Below are 16875 nucleotides of genomic sequence, written 5' to 3'. Positions count from 1 at the left end.
ATATTGCAACTCACTTTGGTGTCTTCCCAGAAATTTCCCAAATTGGAATCTTAAAATATGCATATTGGGATGAAAAACCAGTTCAAAAAGAGTTTGTTAAATAAGTCTGGGTTTTTTTTTTTTAATTCAATGAATAATTTTAAAAATTAGCTTCATTGTTTTTTAATTTACCATCTGTTAACTCAATAAATACGAGTTCTTAAAGTTAACCTAATTGTCTTGGAATTTGCTGTTTTTGAAGTTGATTAAAGTTATTTAAATTAATTTTATTGTATATCCAGATGAACACAAAGCATGTCTGCATTTAGATAGATCTCAGCTAATAATTTACAAATAAATGTGCCCATTTGTAAAATGAACCGTTGTTGTTTATGGCCCTTAAAATATAGCAGTCACGTAAAGATGCAGAGATGCTGATATTAGAGAATCAAAGCAATAGTATGTCAATATATACCAAAGCTTGTAGCCAATAAAAACTAAGTACAAAATTCTCACCAACTGTGTGCAATATTTCTTGTCAATTGAAGAGGAAATGTGGAGTGAACATAAATTATAATGCAATTCTTTTTCATCCTACGTTCCCATGGACACAAGGAACTTTTGTTTCTTTAAATATTGTCCTGCTTCTGGTCACAGTTTATTGGACTAAGTAAGGTTGGTCACTGGATGCAAGTGGGCCAATCAGAGTTTTCCATGAGAATTATGAAAGACAAAAAAATGGGCCTTTCTCTAGGTGGCTCGACCGGAACACCCATGGCTCAAAAACAAATGGCAACCATGATCTGTTGTGTTAACTGAAGAGATGAGGAAGCTGGACTGGCATGAGGAAGAAAGACAAAGGTGAGAGATGGAGAGAGAGGATTTACTGGGTTCCCTACAGATCTTAAATACTTCCTTCTATTCCCAAGGCCCCATTTCATGCAGACGTTGGCCTCCATGTAAAGCCCTTCATAAAATTCCCCTTTTCGCTTGTGCTCACACAGTCAGCTTTTATCACTTGCAAGGCAAAATAACTTGAACTAATGCAGAAGACAGAAAATCTTGCTGGTAGTAATGACTGTTTAATAAAGGATTTTCAGGCTTTACTCTTCACCTTGATTTCTTTTAGATGAGCAGACATTTAAAAAAAAATGTAATGACTGTTTTTCTAATTGTGCTTTAGACGAAGGTTCACAGAGCAAATTAGTTTCTCATTAAACAACGAATACACGTACTGTTTTGTGACATTGGTTGCTAACCCCGAGACGTATTGGTGTGGATGATGCTTGAGTGTTTATTCTGTGCCAGGCTTTACTAAAATTCATTGTCTTGTTTGAAACTCACAAAAACTCTAGAAGGTAGATACTTTTATTTATTTATTTATTATCCATAGAGATGAGAACTTGGGCTCAGAGACCTTAAATAACTTGCCAAAGTCACACAGCAAGCGTGCGGTGAAGCTGGGCTTTGAATCTCCATCTATTTGATTTTACAGTCTAAATTCTTAAACACCCACTATCCTTCCTCCTGTCAGTCAGCAGCCCCACCAGACTTTGAATAACGTGGGGGTGGAAAGCATGTCATATTAATTCTTGTACCCTCCACCACCCACTCCCAGTCCCTAGTGCTCATTCCAGAGTAGGCATCAGGAAATGTTTGCTGAATGAATCGTTGATCTTTCCTCCCACTGCTGGCATGGCTGTCCTTCAAGGACTGTCCCTCCACCCCCATCCTTGAACCAGTTTTTTTTTTTTTTTAATTGTACTTCAGATGAAGGTTTACAGAGCAAATTAGCTTCTCATTAAACAATTAACACACATTGATTTGTGACATTGGTTGCCAACCCTACTCCCCTTCTGGACCTTGGGTTCCCTGCTACCAGCTTTCCTGTCCCCTCCTGCCTTCTCGTCCTTGCCACTGGGCTGGTGTGCTCATTTAGTCTCATTTTGTGTTATGGGCCTGTCCAATCTTCGGCTGAAGGTTGAACCTCAGGAGTGACTTCGGTATTGAATTAAAAGGATGTCCAGGGGCCACACTCTCAGTCAGACCAGCAAGTCTCTGTCAGACCAACAAGTCTGATCTTTTTTTGTGAGTTAGAATTTTGTTCTACATTTTTCTCCAGCTCTTTTTTTTTTTCTGTCCTGTACTCTCCACCGTGATCCCTGTCAGAGCAGTTGATGGTGGTAGTCAGGCATCATCTAGTTGTGCTGGATTCAGTCTGGGGGAGGCTCTGGTAGTTGTGGACTATTAGTCCTTTGGACTAGTATTTTCCTTGTGTCTTTGGTTTTCTTCATTCTCCCTTGCTCCAGATGGGGTGGGATGAGTGGTGTATGTTAGACGGCCACTTACAAACTTTTAAGACCCCAGACGCTACTCACCAAAGTAGGATGTAGAACATTTTCTTTACAAACTATGTTATGCCAACTGACCTAGATGTTCGCCAAGAGATTTTATACTTTGACATCTTATTTACTATTTTTTTTTCTTTTATTGTCATTTATTTTTATGGTGAAAAGGAGGAAGACCCACAACAAGATAGATTGACATAGTGGCTGCAACAATGGGCTCAACCATAGCACCAACTGTGGGGCTGATGCAGGACTAGGCAGTGTTTCGCTCTGCTGTATATAGGGTCACTGTGAGTTGGAAATGAACCGATGGCACCTACTAACAACCTTTTTATGGCTTATCTAAGAAACCTCTGTCTATCCCCAGGTCACATTACATTTTTTTTCTGAAATCTTAATGGTTTTAACTTCTACATCTAGGTCTATAATCCCTTGCAAATAAATTTTTATGCATAGTGGGGAGTAAAGATGAAGGTTTATTTTTTCCACAGGGATATCCAGCTATTCCAGCACCATTTGTTGAAAATACTTTCTTTGGCTTATTGGATTGCTTTGGTGGAGGTGAAGATAGGGTTGCGGAGATGCCAAATGAAAGTAAATTAATGACTCAATGCTAAGAAGATGCAGATTTGCAGATGATTTTATCAATGAGTTTTTAAAAATGAGCGTATCTTCTTCGTTTTACAAAAATAGGTTAATAATTTATTAATAGTTCATTCATCAGAATTCACTTCTTTTGTGAACTTACATGTAACACACCAAAGACAAATCTGACCACTAATGATCAATTCAGTTTTCTGTTCTATGCTTTTTCCTGTTTCCGTTGTCTGTGTAATGCATCAATTTATGCTCCAAGCAAAAAAAAAAAAAAAAAAAAAAAAAGGAGCCATGTATGCTGAGATCCATTAGATGGAATAGACTATGATGGTCCAAGATTTTAAAATAAAACCAAACTGGTGAACAGATCAAAACATGATTTAGTTCCTGGTCCTACTTGTTCCACTTCTCTGCACTCCAGCTGGACTTTTGATGTCCTGTCAATTTCATAAACCAGCTTCCAGGTTATCTCATGAAGATCCTAAGGTAATAATAATATCATTGTAAGACTGAGGTGACTTCTAAATGTGATTCTCAAAATCCAGTGATTCTCAAAGTGCAAGTCACACATCACCTGTATATGAAACACTTTGGGTAATGTTTCCCAGCCTTCATGGTACACAGACAAATTGCTGAATATTTGTTCAAAACACTGGAGTAAATGGGAAAAAAACTGGCTCAGGGGCTCTAACTACCCCTGACCCTTCCTGGGCCCTGCAGAGTCACCTTGAGAGATGACGGCCTCAGGATCTTGATACACTGGTTATCCTTTTGTAAGCCTCCAAAATGATCTTTCTTTTTGCCATAGCAACCTATCAGTTGGGTCATTCTCATCTAATTACTTCTAGAAAAGGTAGAGTGGATAGAGAGCTATAGCTTTGGCTGCTGTATAGTTTTGGAGATCCATATTTTTCTTTTTCTGGAAAAACTTCCCCCAATTTATCTTGGAGAACCATCGCTCCCCCATTCCTAAGATTTGGATGGAGTGGTTTCACCCCCAAATCCAAGAGTGGGCATTAGACTCAAGGCTGGCCAGTTGAAGAACCACAGGCAGGCCCCTGACCATGGTAGTGAGTGTAGGTATGGACGCGTAGTAAAATCAGATGCAGTAGCAGGGAGGCCTAGTTCTTTTGCTGGAAACTGGGACAGAGACACGCTCTTCGTACTGAGGTTTTCATGCCAGAAGAATGGAAACCTGAAGAACTGGTGGCCACTTTCTATAGTGACATGAAAGCCAGACTGAGAATAAAGTTAAAATAGAACTGAAGTTAAAATAAAAGTCAACACAGAACAGAGTAGTACCAGGAGATGGTGACATTATTTGAGCAGCTAGATCCAGCTATGCCTGAAGCAGTCCTTACTGTGAAGTTACCAATTTATGTGGTGGGGGAAGGGAGGAGGACAAAAAATGAAACAAAAATCTCCTTTTTTGAGGTGGGCAATTGTCCCAAATGCATGGGGACTGCTGGATCCCAGCTAGGTTCTACCAAAGCTGAATTTCTGGGCATGGAGCCAAGGAATCTGTATTTGTAACAAGTGCTCCATTTAATTCTTACACATAATGAAGTTTGAAAGGTACTAATTTTATGGATGTGGAAACTAAGGCTTATAATGACTTATAATGTCTTTCCCAAGGTCTTTCAATACACATATTTATTGTAGATGTGTGGGAATCAGCAGTGAAAAACAACAAAGATCCCTGCCCTTGTGGACATCAAAAAGTAACTGGTTAATAACAGAACCAGAACTAGGATTCAGTTCACCTCTTATCTTCCTGGTGACTCGATTTCCCCAAGATCCTGCTCTAATACATTTCCTTCTCTATTCCAGCAGGTTTTTGCTCTAAAACATGAACATTTACTCATGGCAAAGGTCTACATTTGGGCACTATTCATTGCACACACATGTAGGAGGTGCTACCTCAATTTTAGGTAAAGCCACTAGTGTAGATGGTCCAGGATTTTGCAAACATTTCCACCAAAGTGACAGAGGAGAGAAGCAGAAGGAAGTGAATGCAGTATCCACCCTCCCCCCAAAGTCTCAAGCAGCCAAAAGATATTCGAAGATGCTGTTTTTGCTTTGTGAAAAATTCTTGCAAAATGTTATATTGGATTCCATTATATATGTATCTGTTTTAATAAAAAAAAAAAATTTCTTCCAAAATCTTTAAGTAAAAAAACAAATATTCCAGAAATAGAGCCACAGTTCATATTTGTTCTTTGGCTCTGTGCACCCCAGGCACACCATGGAGTCATCCGGAAGGTATTATACCCCACTGCTATCCCCGTCAATTCATGTTTCTGTTCTTATTTATATACCAGGATTTCTTTTCTCTTAGAATAATAGTGGCAAAAATAACATTAACAACAACTAAAAAAATTGTTTACTTTCATTGAATATTAGAGGTCACTGTGGAGCCCTGGTGGCTCCGTGGTTAAAAGCTCAGCTGTTTGAATCCACCAGCTGCTCCTTGGAAACCCTATGGGGCAGTTCTATCTATGTATCAATGGGTTTGTTTGTTTTAAGTGGTCACTGAGTGGCGCAAATGGTTTGCACTCAACTACTAACCTAAAGGTTAGCAGTTCAAACCCACCCAGTGGTACTGTAGAAGAAAAGGCCTGGAGATCTGCTTCTGTAAAGATTACAGCCAAGAAAACCCTATGGAGCAGGTCAACTCTGTAACACATGGGGTCACCATGAGTTGGAATCGACTCAACGGCAATAGGTCTAGTTTTTTTGGTTCGTTGAGTACTATGTTGGAAGAAGCCTTGCCGGCACAAATGGCAAAGTGCTCAGCTGCTAACTGAAAGGCTGGCAGTTAGAACCCATCCAGCTGCTCCACAGCAGGAAGGTCTGGCAATCTGCTTCCACAAAGATGACAGCCAAGAAAGCCATAGGGGGCAGTTCTACTCTGTAACATGGGGTTGCCATGAGTCAAAATCGACTCAACAGCACCAAACAACAACAAAAATTAGGTTGGAGGTAGGTTATTATTATCCCCATCATCCCACTAAACCCACTGCCGTTGAGTCGTTTCCGACTCATAGCAACCCTATAGGACGGAGTAGAACTGCCCCATAGTTTCCAAGGAGCACCTGGTGGATTTGAACTGCCAACCTCTTGGTTAGCAGCTGTAGCACTTAACCGCTATGCCACCAGGGTTTCCATCCCCATCATACAGATGTGGAAATTGAGGCAGAAAGGAATTTAGAAAACTTGCCCAAGATCACGCAGGTAGTAATTGGTTGAGCCAGGATTAGAATTCAGGCAGACCGTCTCTTATGTCTGCTTTGCCAAATATATTTATTTATTCTGAATTTTACTTAAATATTATAATTTGCTCATGCTGTCCCTTGGTATTCAAAACTTGCTCAACAAAAAATTAAAGAATTTTATTGTACATAAATTATACCTCAAGAAAGTTGAATCAAAATTATAACTTGCAGAGATGAGTTGTCAATAATTCAAAACATGATTGTCTGGTAAATTGAGTGACTTGAAGAATATGGATGTGTTCATGGAACCTAACCTATAAGAAACTGGTCATCATGCTTTATGAAAGGACACCTAATGTTTTTAGCATTTTAGAGTTTACGGGAGAGTGTGGGGTGTTTTTGCAGACTTCTGGCAGGTAAGTATAGCTTTAAAAAAAAGAGAGAAGAGCTAGGAAGAATAGGAGTTTAGTGGTCCCAATTAAACTAAAAAAAATAACAAAAATTAAACATTCTTAAGGCAGTCTTGAGCACATTGCTAAAAGATGAGCTGGGCTATAATATATTCTGAAAGGCAGTTCTAAAGAGTTTGGCCTTCTCTAGAAATACACACAAGCTACTTAAATAGGTCTAGTGTAGTTTTACAGAGCCTGGGAATACAGGGGTAGTCCCCGACTTTACTACGTATTAGAGTTACAGCAAAGTGCACTTAAAACTGTCTCTTTCTGTACATCTTATAGTTAGTAATATGTACTACATACCATGTTATGGCATGTAATCATTCTTAGATATTCACTCCCAGATGTTTGAAGTTCAGATTTATAAAGATACTGATAATAAAAAACAATAATAATGAAAATTATGAAAAAAAAAAGAGGTGTTCAACTTATGTCCGAACTGGTTTACAACAGAGTCATCGGAACAGAACCCCACCGTAAGTCAGGGACTACCTGTACAGGGTTGTAGGGCTGGTACAAGCCCTATCTGTTTAGCCTGTTTTTATAATGCGGGAAGATCACTAAGCTTAGTCTCAGACAATAGATACTGTGACACTTTGTTGATTTCTCTTTGTGTGCTGTGCTGAATGATTTATGCACTTAAAAAAAAAAAATGATATTTATCATATAGGCCAAACCAAATACCAAACCCAGTGCCATCCAGTTGATTCCGACTCACAGCGACCCTAGAGGACAGAGGAACAGAAGAATTATATACGATCAATATAAGATCATAAGATCATAGTACTCTTGAAAAACAAGCAATCTAGCAAAGGAAATGTTAAGACATAAGAAGCACTCAAAATGTGTATACTGTTTCTACAACTTTAGCTTTCATTCATTCCTTAGCTCTACAAACGTTTTTCAAGTGTCTCCTATGTAGAATGGGCACAGTGTTATAAAGGGCTTTGTATCGCTCCTCAAATGATTATGGAGTATCAACTATAGTGTCCCGGGCTCCAGATTCTCCCTATCAACTTTCTCACCAGAATGATTTTTCTGAAGAGATCTGATGGTCTTACTTCCATCCTTATAAACCTTTAATGACTACCATGTACAACAGGAGATATTGACTGCTGGCCCTCCAGCTTATTTTGACCTACAGAAAGGTTTCTTTCCCGACACGTGTACTTCAAAATATGATACACTGTGAGTATTTTATATTCCATTTTTTCATGTAAATTGGAATTTTCAGCTTTTCTTTAAAAATGCGAAGATCCAACAATTGGCATCATTAGCACTGACTATCTCATTTCCACAGAGAATATATTCTCCAGATTGCCACAGTCGCCACCACTCCTTATGGTTTTAACTTTGTCTACTTTGCTCACTTATACTCAACGCCTGCCCCGAGGTAGACATGTTTATAAACCCTGATATACAGTATAAAGACCAAACTCCAGGCCTTATGTGCAAAGTCCTTCACAACTTGGCACTGTTTGGCTTCATTCTTCACAAAGACCCTATATTCCAGCCACACCGAATTCCTTACATTTCCCTAAACACCAAGCTGTGTCACCCTCAGTGCTTTTGCCCATGCTGGTCTCCCTCTGTGGAACATCTTCCCCCCATCTACCTTCTCTGCCTAGAGGGTCCTCATTCATCCTTCAAGACTTAGTTCAAGAGTCAATTTCCTGTCTGGAGCTTTCCTAAATTCTTCCAAAGAGCTATTCGCTTCTCCCCAATATTCCCATAGCATTTGGTGCCTCTATTAGCATTGTCGCGAATTTTTGTGTCTGTCTGCCCAATCAGAAATGTGTTTCTTCGTGAAAAGGACCTTTAGTCATCTCCAAGTCCCCAGTCCTTAACAGAGTGCCTAGCACCTAGTAGGTACACAATGACTATTGAATGAATGAATATATGAATGAATGAATAAATAATTCCAAGAGGATTTTTTGCATTGCAAGATTATACAAAGCATTTGACATTCGAAATAAGGGAAGTGACTACTCAAGATCACATTTCAAGTTTTGATAATGATCATGACATCTTCAGATACAGCTGTTAAAAGTTTCTGTTCATCGCACCCTTTCCAGGAAAACAAGGCTTGAGAAAATAAAATGTATAAAATATTACTAAATATAACAAAGTAACTTATAATGGATAGGGCATGACACTTGGGGGTGAGGAAAGTGAGTCAGTACTTCATTCAAAGAAAGGAGATGGTGAAAGAAGTCACCATGTCTCTCTATAAGCTGGTGGCAACTCTGGCAGTATTTACCCTGAAGAAGGGATGACTTGGGGCCCATGGTGGCAGGAAGGGATTGTTTAGCTGGCGAGCTATCATGTGGTTATGAGGACAGTTGTCCTTAGAGCTGTGCACCACAGTTCTTTACTTTTGGGCCCAAGGTAGGCTGCACTATCTGGCCCCCTTGTGGTGGCTCCATGAAGACATGCAACTAGTCTTGGTCATATAGGTGTGAGCCCAAATGATTTGTGTTACTTCTGGCCCACAGCATGTAAATGCCAGCATAAGACCCTCCAAAATGATCTTTCTTTTTGCCATTTATTGTTGTTGTTGTTAGTTGCCATCGAGTCAATTCTGACTCATGGTGACCCCACACGTGTAGAGTTAGAACTGCTCCATAGGGTTTTCAAGGCTGTGACCTTTTGGGAAGCAGGTCGCCAGGCCTGTCTTCCGAGGTGCCTCTGGGTGGACTTGAATCACCAGCCTTTTGGTTAGTAGCCAAGTGCCTAACCATTGGTACCACCCAGGGATTTCTTTGCTGTAATAGGCCTTCAGTGCAATGGGTTTCTCTTATATATGGTTTTCTCTTACATACGGCCTTTCTGGCCTTGTGTTTGTAATTCTGCCAGAATGATTGGCTAGGCCAAAATCTAGCAAGTGATTGGTCAGAATACTACGTAAATATGATGTGGAAAACCACATAATAGGATTAAGTGACCTTGTGGGAACTGGCCAATTAACATGTAAATTGAGCGACTGTCGTCTTCTGAGGGGATTGGTCAGTTCATAGTCCTGGTGGGAGGGCATGCCTTGAAATTGACAAGGAGTTTGCTTACATAAAGGCCAACCCCACAAAGAATCAGGGGGGATCTCACTCCCATCAAGAAGGGCCTGGAGCAGGGCTCCTTTGGACCCAAGGTCCCTGCACTGAGAACCTCCCAGACCTAGGAGACAGAGAGAGTTGTAACACTGAAGACAGTGTGAGACGGCAAGAAATGGTGGTAACCACAGCAGAGGCCAGGACCAAAGAAACGGTGGCAGCAGTACCAGCAGTGAGAATCACGGGACTGGCAGATGGCTGCAGTGGTGCCTGTCAGCCCACAGAGTGAAGGTGCTGTGGTGGACTTGCCAGCCCACAGAACAAGAGAGAGCTGAGTACCTTTAGGCAGGAGGCGTGCTTGCAGAGTGGGGTGACTCTGAGCATTTGCTGGCAGGGATAAAGAACTATTAACACTTGCTCGAGCAGGGCAGAGGCCTAGAGAGGGCCTGTAGGATGGTGTGGCTGAGAGAAGGACCATTAACTGGCATGGCCAGAGAAGGGCCTGCCTGTGGGCATGGCCAAGAAGGAGCTGAGAACTGTCCTGGTTGGAAGCTGTCCTGATTGACGAACTATATCCTGTCTCCTGAGTTGTATCCTGTTACTTCTAAACTGATCCTGATCCTGAGTCATAGCCTGTTACTTCCCTGATAAACCGCCTCATTTTGAGTATGGTCTGTGAGTTGTGTGTGGCCACTGCAATGAATTATCAAACCCAGCAAAGAATTAGAGTGCTGGGTGGGGAGATTGGCTGGTGTCAGAAATGGTGAAAATGTCTGACCTCTGCCTCATGGGAATCAGCTTTGGTCTGATCCTGATTCTCCTGAATGTAGACAGCCTCAGATGCTGCTAGATCACAAGGCCACTAAAAACTGGAATTGTTTGTTTTTCCAGTATAAGATAGCTTGTCCTGACTGATACAACAGATTTGCTCTGCTTTGCTGTAAATGGCAGAACTAAAGCTAATGGTTAGAAGTTTCAGGAAGACCAAAAAAAAAAAAAAAAAACCAAAACCAAACCCAGTGCCGTCGAGTCGATTCCGACTCATAGCGACCCTATAGGACAGAGTAGAACTGCCCCATAGAGCTTCCAAGGAGCACCTGGCGGATTTGAACTGCCAACCCTTTGGTTAGCAGCCGTAGCACTTAACCACTACGCCACCAGGGCTTCCTCAGGAAGACCAATTCTGTGTAATACAAGGAAAGAAAATCTAATAAAGCATAAAAAGATGGAACTACTTCAGAAATTATTCATTCATCCACACAATATATATGGAACTCTACTCTGTGCCAAGAGCTCTGTAGGTAAAACCCTTACCCTCATGGAGGCAAGTGGTGCGTTCCCAGTCACTCAGGACCAGGACGTGTGCACTGGATGGCCCCTCAGGGTTCGACAGCAAAATCAGCCTTTAAAATACCTCCCAACCTGGAGATTCCAGGAACTCTACCTCCTCTGTTTTAAAAACAAAAAAATAAAATCAATTTTCTCAAGTATTACTTTGATTCAAACTATTTACTGATTCACTGGGCTGTCTTTTTGACATTTTAATGTCATTTTCCCAACAAATAAGTTCCTTGAGGGCCAATACTGTTTTGTTCCTCCTTGCATCTTTCTCATACTATATAGTAGGTTATATTTTGTCTGTTCTCAGAGGAAAACAACCAGTGTAGATTCTGACATCCCCACTGCCAATGAGTCAATTCCGATTCATAGTGACTCTAAAGGCCAGAAAAGAACAGCTCCATAGGATTTCCAAGGCTCTACGTCTTCAGGGAAACAGACTGCCACATCTTTCTCCCACGGAGTGGCTAGTGGGTTCGAACTTCTGAACTTTTGGTTAGCAGTGGAGTACTTTTACTATTGCGTCACTAGTGCTCCCTCTTTTGATATTGTTGCTGTCAAGTCAATTCTGACTCACAGCGACCCTGTAGGACAGAGTAGAACCACTGCTTAGGGTTTCCAAGGAGCAACTGGGGGATTCAAACCACCAACCTTTTGGTTAGCAGTCTGAGCTCTTAACTACTTGGCCACCAGGGCTACCTTTTGACGTTCACTACTGTTATTAACCACGTGACAGGTTTCAGATTTATTTGCCCTTCAATTATTTAAGTTAGATCTGAACTTGTTAAAAAAAAAAAAAATTTAGAAGCACAAATGTCATACCCTAGTAACTTTCACACTGAATGCTCTTTTCTTCAGAAGGAAGGCTTAGCCCTGTACTACTGAATTTGAGCTGAATTACATTATTTCATTACCCTCTTAATTCAGCAAGTATGTAATGAATTCCTACTACATGCCAGGGGTAAGGCACATACATTGTAAGAGTTTATCAAGATATATTATTTAATGTACTGTGGTCAGCATTACAAAATTCCATCTTATACTAAGCCTATGAACTCTCCGTACTAAGCTCTTTAGAAGAAAATAAAAGCAAGTTCAAAAGGTTTGGGGCAAAATGTTCCCTTGGTTCAACTCCTGGGTACATCTTGTACCTTAACTTATGTGGGCTCAGCTGATAACTTGGGGAAGTAGATGAATATATCAGTGTGTAAGAGACAAAAAAAAAAAAAAAAAAAACCCTTTTTTTTTGTATTTCAGTATCTTTTAAGTTTCATTTCTGGCTTTTGGAATTGGAGAATCAGTTGTCTGTGACAAAAAAATTGCTAATAAGCAGTAATTAAGGACTGAGAATTTATTATTTCCATACCCAAACTGATGTCATTCTCAAATGGGAATATTGGTACTGGTTAGACAATTCAGCATTCTGTAAATTAAGGCAGAAGGACTTGGTGACTCCTGGGATGTGTGAAGGCAGATAGTGGTCCAGGGAGGAAAATATGTGTTTTACTTTGCTTTGTCCATTGCAACATTCATACCTTTCTGCTTTACAGAAGTAGGAGTTGAGGTTGCCAATCATATCTTACAAAAGAGGGGGGCCAGTTGTCTAAAGAAACACACTCTAATTCATAAAACTTTTTATATTTTTATGTCTTTGGAATTGTTTCTGCATAAAAAGATAATCAGCTGAAAAAGACAGATGAATTCCAGTGAATTCAATACCCATTGATAGAAAAGAACTGGCATATCAGAAAGCAGCAGGAATACATGCGCTGCTCTCCTTTATTTAGAAAAACCACACAAAAATACAACACAGTGGATGTGTGTGTTACCCAGGCTTGAAAGTTGAATCAACCGCTGTGTAAAAGATAAAATAAGACTGCACAGATATCAGGATTTTCCCAGCGTGCTTTATGACAGAAGAGGACCTAACAGAGCTTTTAGGAAAAACTGAATTCTCAGCCCACAGTCACTTTCCAGGAACTTCACTGCAAACAGTGCTCTGCGCTGGCAGGATGGAGATTTTAGCACTCTCCCTCCTGCTTCCCTAGATTCCTTCTCTCTAAATACAATTATTTATGGGGACTTAACAAGGGAGCAAGCCTTGTGTGAAAGGAACTCAAGAAAGTGCAGCTTCTAAAAATACATGGAGGCAGCTCCACAGTCCTTATTGTTTTGCAGTTCATGCCATGAACCTCACAACTGCACTTCTTGCCACACACACACACACACACACGCACAGAGAGAAGGCTATGTTTTTTCTTTCCACAATCCTCCTAACCATGAGTAAACAGTAGTAATTTTCTGTTGTCATACTCAAGGCAAATTTCCCAAAGATAACACAATACAAAAACAAAAGACCTGTTAAGCTTCCTTAGAGCTGGGGGGTGGAATGACAGGAAAGAAGGGGGTAAAGTTGATGGAGGTCCAGTTTCTTGTTAGCCAGGAGTCCTGAGCCTACAGTCACCCCAGATCTTGCAGAGAAGGTTTTTGAAGTTTCAGTCCCCATTTGCTAAGGTGTCCTTGCCCCTCTCCTCTCCCGGGTCCCCTGTCTATGACATCCTCTTTGCCCCTGCTTTTTGAGGGAAATTGAACCTCAGCTTAGGCGTCCCTTTCCAGTGGGTTGAAAAGAAGTACAGCGGCTGATGGAAGGATGAATATTGAAATAAATAGGCTGGGGCATGGCGTAGGGGTTTACAAAACACCCCTCTCCTCCATTCATCACGTGTTCTTCAGCTAGGGTGCAGTGCTACGGGTAAAGGGCCCGGGAGGGGCGAGAGTGGGGTGAAGGGACTCGGACATAGCAAGACTGTAAGGGAACGAGGCCCTCTAGGAAAGATCGTCTCGATCGAACACTGACGAGAGAAATAAATTGGCCCACATGTCCCTACTGGGGAGCGATACACCCCGCTCAGGATGGGTTTGGGGGTGCATCAAGGCCTCTCACCTGACTTCCTCCTCCGCTGGCACACACACTACAGTCACCCCCTCGCTCCCCTCCAAAAAGCTCAAGCCAACAACGAACAACAAGAGGAAGCCGCAGGCGGCAGGAGGAGGGGTGCGAGCGGTGGGGGCCTGGAGAGGTGAGGGGGGCAGGGTTGGCGGGCCTGGAGACCCGCGCCGCGCACTCCCAAGCACACCCCCAAGCGCCCACACTTACCCCTCGAGGCCGAGGGTCCGGTCTTCGGCGCCAACCCCGCCGCGCGCCCCCTCGCCCGCCCTCGCCCCTCCAGCCCGCCGCCCCCCACACCCCGGCCGGCGCGCGGGGAGAGAGCCCAAGAGCGGCACACGGCTGCAGCGGCTCGGGCTCGGCTCGGCTCGGGCTCCAGCGCAGCCAGTGTGGCCGGCGGCCGCCGAGGCTCCACCGCCAGGGGGAGAAGCCGGGGCGGGCGCTGGGGAGGCGGGCCGGGCCCTCGCCGCCCCGCCGGCCAGCCCGCGCCGCACACGCTCCGAGGCGGCGGCGGCGGAGGCGGCGGCGGCGGCGCGGGGTCCGCCGAGCCTCCGGGCGCAGCGTGCCGGGGCCGAGGCGCCGCGGCTGGATGCGCGCCCCGGGTGGCTGCGGGCTCCCGCGGGGGGCGCCCCGGCCGCTCCGGTGCGCTCCAGACTGCGGGCGCGGCGACCGCCGAGCGGAGAGCAGCTCCCGCCGGCCCCTTCCCCCTCCCGCCCCCGCCGCCGCCCCCTCCCCCTCCCGCGTTAACATCTCCTCCCTCCCCCTGCTCTTCCTTCCCTCGGCCCCGCGCGCTAGCTCGCTCGCTCCTCGCTTCTCTCTCCCCTTTAAACGCCCACTTCGGATGGGGAAAGAAGACAACTTGAAGTCAAGTTGCAATTAACTTCCGCGGCAGCCGCAGCTCCGGCGGCGGCGGCAGAAGGCAGAAGCCGCCGCCTCGGAAGTCCGACGCCGGCGCGCCCGCCCAGGGAGCCGTTCTGGGTCTCGGGCCCGCACTCGACAGCCACCGCCGTCCCCAACGCCCATGCCTGAGTGAGTTCTGCTCCTTTCCCTCCTTTCTCCCCCGCCCTCCTTCTTTTTTGCTCTTTCTCTTGCTCTTTTATCTCCCACTGTCTCTCTTTTTCGGAATCAATCCAAACTTCTCGGTGGCACCCACCCATGGTGCCCCTTGCTGGGGCGACTCGGCTCCCCTCTTGATGGTGCCCCTTGCTGGGGCGACTCGGCTCCCCTCTTGTGGGCGCCAGGCGGCAGGGGTCTTTCGCGCAGTCAGATCCCAAAGTGGTGGGCCAGTGGAGTGAGGGCGAGCCACCGGGATGGGGGACTTGAAGATACCATTCGTTCTCTCTTAGGGTGTGGACACACTAACACACCTGCCCGACAGACCCGGGCTGCACAAGCCCCTCCAGGACCTCGGTATGGCCTCTTTTGGAAGAGAAAAGTGAGTCGAAAAGACTGAAGGAAGTAAATGGGGAGAAAGGGAAGCCTCTCTGTGCGGCCCCCGGGCCCGGCAGGCAGAAAGGCGCGCGGCTGAGTGGGCTGGGGGAGTGGAAACGCTCCCCGGTCGGATCGCCGGTCGGCTCAGCATCCTTCCCCAGTCCATCTCCGCCTTCCTCCGCCCCCATCGGCGTGGCTGCTCGAGTGCGGGGCGGAAAGGGGCCTGGGAAGTTTGTGGCAACTTCTCCATCCCGGGAGCCACTCCGGCACCGGGGCGCTCAAGTTTGAGCCGGGAGTTTGCAAGCCGCGGCACTCCGCCTTCGAGCCCTAGTCGGCTGTGGCGAGGTCGGTGCTGGAGGGACTGCCGGCAGGAATGTGGCTTCCAAGTGGGGCTGGAGGCAGGAAGGAGGTGCTTCCTCCTAGCGGGAGCTGGGGTACCTCAGGTACGGCCTCCGGGCCCGCACCGTGTCCCCCTCCTGCGGTCGGGGACCCAAGCGCGGCGGCCTTCTCCGAGCGCACCATTGCTGAAGTTCCCAGGGCGGCGGAGCGTGGGGGTTTGGAAGACTACCGTGGAAGGGACGAAACAGGCAGGTGGCAGGTCCGGGGAGTGACACGCGCGTCCCGGGGAAACGCATTCAGTAAGACACCTTGGGGATGACCCCAGGAAACTGAGAGGAGAAGGACGCAGGGCTCTTTCTCTTAGTTTTGGCTCCGGCCTCCCCCAGAGCGTTGCACATTTCACTTACAAGTGTCAACCCCAGGGTCGCCCTCAGAGTGCCCTGGTTGGCAACTTTGACCCCTGCGCCTTTCCTCCATGAACTTTCTCAGCGGCGTTCCAGACTTCCAGGCAAATGTGACTTGTACTCCATATGGTTGTGAAAGAGACAAGGGGATACCCAAAGATGCCCTATCCGGGAGAGAGTCTCTCTGCCTGGACTAATTGGGGTTCTGCGCCTGCATCCTGGGAGGCCAAGGGGACCTGACTTTCCCAAGAGGACAGAGAAAGGGGGTAAGAATGAGTAAAACACAGCCGCCCAGTGTCAGGTTTTGTCCTGAGCAGTCCCTGGAATTCACAATGTGTTTTGCTGCTGATGGAGTAACTCATCCCATTGAAACTTTATTGAAATTTACACCCTCGATAACGTGGATTTTTCTGAGATGTCAGGAATGTGGAATTCCTTCTGTACAGTCAAATGTAGCTGCACAAAACCAAAGCGTACTTTAAGACTGGAGAAAACCAAGGTTGAGGGGTTTGCTCTCAAAACCTTTAATCTGCTGTTTGGTGCTCGTGCAGCAGTCCTTTATTTCTATTGCATATTATTTTAGCAGAACGGTAGTACATTCATATACTGGCTGCTCCAGTCTGCTGGCAAACATTAGCATTCAAGCTTACATTTTTGACAAATGTGCAGACAGGAATAGCATGAATAGGCATCTTAAATATTAACAACCTAAGCATCTGTTGTGCAACAAATTTAATATATTTACTCTGTTTTTCTCACATTGTTAGAAAAGGTT

The 16875-nt window shown here is 44.8% G+C and overlaps 1 protein-coding gene and 1 long non-coding RNA gene across 17 annotated transcripts in view; one reads left to right on the top strand and one right to left on the bottom strand.

Moving 5' to 3' along the window:
- The window catches only part of LOC111752164 (uncharacterized), a 31896-nt gene extending 17705 nt beyond the window's left edge, over window positions 1–14191 (bottom strand). For 2 of the 14 annotated variants that reach the window (XR_010319574.1, XR_010319580.1), the window contains exon 1: window positions 7279–14104. This is a non-coding gene — a long non-coding RNA (uncharacterized LOC111752164). The other 12 variants (XR_002787163.2, XR_002787167.2, XR_010319578.1 and 9 more) reach the window with 9 other exon arrangements.
- Window positions 14192–14753: 562 nt separating this feature from the next.
- The window catches only part of SATB1 (SATB homeobox 1), a 109287-nt gene continuing 107165 nt past the window's right edge, over window positions 14754–16875 (top strand). Inside the window, exons 1-2 of one of the 3 annotated variants that reach the window (XM_064277353.1) lie at window positions 14754–14955; window positions 15273–15361. The gene's annotated coding sequence lies outside the window, so the exon portion shown is untranslated. Of the gene's footprint in view, window positions 14956–15133; window positions 15362–16875 lie in introns of those variants that run through there. The other 2 variants (XM_023554927.2, XM_023554928.2) reach the window with 2 other exon arrangements.

This window comes from Loxodonta africana, chromosome 27, assembly GCF_030014295.1.
Source record: "Loxodonta africana isolate mLoxAfr1 chromosome 27, mLoxAfr1.hap2, whole genome shotgun sequence".
In the NCBI taxonomy this organism is placed as follows: Eukaryota; Metazoa; Chordata; class Mammalia; order Proboscidea; family Elephantidae; genus Loxodonta; species Loxodonta africana.
The sequence above is the reverse complement of the archived record's forward strand: the minus strand, read 5'-3'. Positions and strand labels throughout refer to the sequence as shown.